The sequence below is a fragment of the Vigna unguiculata genome, chromosome 3, assembly GCF_004118075.2.
Source record: "Vigna unguiculata cultivar IT97K-499-35 chromosome 3, ASM411807v1, whole genome shotgun sequence".
Taxonomy (NCBI): Eukaryota; Viridiplantae; Streptophyta; class Magnoliopsida; order Fabales; family Fabaceae; genus Vigna; species Vigna unguiculata.
The window spans coordinates 34,992,881-34,996,240 of record NC_040281.1 but is presented as its reverse complement, the minus strand read 5'-3'; positions in this window follow the sequence as shown (position 1 = coordinate 34,996,240).

Genomic DNA, 3,360 nt, shown 5'->3' with positions numbered 1-3,360 from the left:
AGAAGACTTTGATGAGATCAACATAGTATGGACAATTCATAGAAACAAAGTCGGAGATGCCTTGGAACGTTAGGTGGTGATGAAAATAAAGCCCTGGTGTTTCAAAAGATTGGAAATTCATAATTTTAGGTTCCACTACTCTCCTTATGTAGAAGTCTCTCCCATAGTTAACCATTTGATCATGGCGACTGAAGATACGTCTTTGATCTAGAACATCTTCCACGGATCGCAATGTCCTTTGAGGAGGATCGGCGTCGTTTACTATGTTTTTTCCCTTACTCCTCTTAGATCTCGTTGATGAAGATGCCATATTGATAAAACTTTAAAACATGAAAGACAATTATAGATATGATTAATAGTAATCCATAATATTAAAGTAAATACAAATGGGAAAGTAAACATAATAAAGCAATTAACATAGAACGTCAAACAAGTCTTTCATACAGAACAAAGCAAACATAGGAATGAATTTAAAACATAAAGATAGTTTTCAATTAAAACAAAAAAGTCAACTAGTCCCTGTCATCATCTTCAGTAACTTATTCCAACGAAGCCCTGGAGGTAGACCCATGAGTCGTTTCGTATAAATTGGATTGGCGCAGAGAAAATCAAAACACTATTCCATTAGATTTTCTTCATGTATGTTCATGCCGACTAACATCTCCCATATGTCGCTTTCTGAGTATTGGAAATTTGTCATGCGACGCATCATGCCAACTTGCTCAATAAGTATGTCATTGCGCTTCTCTATTGCGACAACTTGCCTTTCTGCTGCAGATGATATTTTTTCAAAATGTGAGTTTCCTGATCCCATTACATCCATGAACCCATCCAACTTAGTAGTGAGTTTCTCAAATTGTGCGTCCATGGATTCAACCATCGGGGCTTTTCTTTTAGATCCTTGGGACGTCGATGTCCCACATGAAGGAATTGATGGTTGTGATTGGGTAGGCCCAAGACTGTACTCATCCATAGCTGGTGATGATGGTGTAGTTGGGTAACTATCTCTTCGTGCATACTCTTTCAGATGATATCTTACACCTCTATACGGAGTCATTATTGACTTCTTCAACATAAAACCAACATCCCCGAGATAGTATTTGCCTACAATGTTGATAACTATTAAGTCTTCATTGTTGGCCGACCTAACAATCAAATAATTAACGAAATGAAAAACTAACCTTCGAGTATGATCAAAGGATCATCTCTAACAAGAGCATATTTTAATATTCTTGAATCAGATGCTGTGCCCTCCCATCCAGCCAGTACATAAGTGAATTTCATATCAAAATCACATGCGGCGAAGACATTTTGTGTTGGCCAGTCCTTCCTACCTCGATACCTGGGAGCCTGAGATGAAGGAACCCTAACTCTAACATGAGTTCCATCTATGGCCCCTAGACAATCCTATTTAATAAAGTAAAGATTGTTAATAAAGACTCTTTAAAATCTGTAAGTACCCGTAGCAATAAAAAATTATTATGGCCAGTGTTACCTTGAAGTACGGGTAGAATCGACTATTGTTCAGGACGTGACTTTGGACATCAGTCCCGGCAGGTTGAATCAAAAACTCAGACTCCAAACTCAAGATTGCATCTAAGACATTATGAAAATGTCTACTAACGGTCGAGCCAGAACGGTAGAAGAAAAAACCCACACTACGATTCTTGACATTATGGCCAATGATGTGTAGAAACTTAGCAACTTATTCCTCCAATGTGCACCTTATAGCATCTTTTACTAACTCAGTTGCCCTTAATCGCTGACATAAGTTAATAAATGCTTCTGGTCCCATCCGAATAATGTCACAACATCGATTTGTATGTACTAGGTAAGACATCAACTTCTGTCGGCGTTGGTCTTTGTCTGGGACAATATCCCTAACACTATTTCTTGGGGTAGAATATATGTTCAATATATTAAGCGCATGCGCAACAATGCATAACATTGTTAGTTCAGCTATTGATGTGCGCAATTGTAATTGTCTGTTAAGTGTGTGACTATATTGAAGTCCACACCGACAACATCATCTACTACATCTTCGACATCAAAAAATGAAACATGTAATTCTTCTTCCATCTAAATTATCGGTATACAAAATATAAGCAAATACCATACAAAATAGATAAAATAAATTATAAACAAAAATTAATAAAAAAGTAAAATATTTTACAAAATATGAAACAACATTCATTTGTTATGAAAATATAAGTCATTAAAAAAATCATATATATATATATATATATATATATTAATATCATACAATACTTTTTACTGACATACGACTTACAAAAATCATATACAACTTTTTAGCATAAAAAAATCAATAACAAGTAAAATATAACTTACCTAGTATGATAACACCACCACCACGGGATGTTCGATACAACCAACAAAGCAAACTGAGGAATCACCTCCTTAGACAAACACCACCAGGCAGCAAGTGATATGAACTAAAATAAACAATGAACAACACCAATCACATGCACGAAATTATGTGGAAATAAGCTCACAACTATTATTTTAGTTCCTTTTCATTCATAATTTTGTAACTTTTTCCACACTAGAATCAAACTAATTATTGAAGAAGGATTTGGTTCTATTAATTTTGATAAGATTAAATACAAAAATTCCTGCACCATACCAGTTTCAAACACCCAGACCACTATAACAGTTGCACCAAAGCAACACGTTCACCACCTCCTTGCACGAATAAACCTACAAAACAAGCCACAAATGAACATGAGTTTAGATGGTTTACATGAAATTCAATTATTAAGCAATGCACACCATAAACAACCACTACACCACCTTATAACAGCAAAAAATCTCACCACTACACCTTCACCTCCACGGACACCAGTGACGACGACGGGAACAACTGTGGATCTCCCAAAACAATGCTCTGAACTCCTTCACAACCACAACTTAACAGTAACAAAATCAAATATGAATACATGTGACTGTGGTGTGTAATCGAATACAAATAACATGTATCCGGATACAACCATTTGTATCCGGATACAACCATTTGTAACCGGATAGTGAAAAATGAAATGGGATACAAGTATTTCCTCCAATATTCTTCATATATCATGCATGGATTGTATGGAAAGTATGGAAAATGTAAAATCATAAATGAAGGCATATAAAATGAAAGTAGAATGAATGTAACATGAAACGAAGCTGAAGTCGAGGGCTGGTGGCACATCACAAAACTCACCTCTCACGAGCTCAAACATAAGAGAGTCTCGGCCATGAGAAGTTTCGTTCTTCCAACATAGTCTAATATAAGCAACCAACTATCTTAATGGCATTCAATGATGCATTGAAGAGCCTTAACAACACGTTGCACACAGT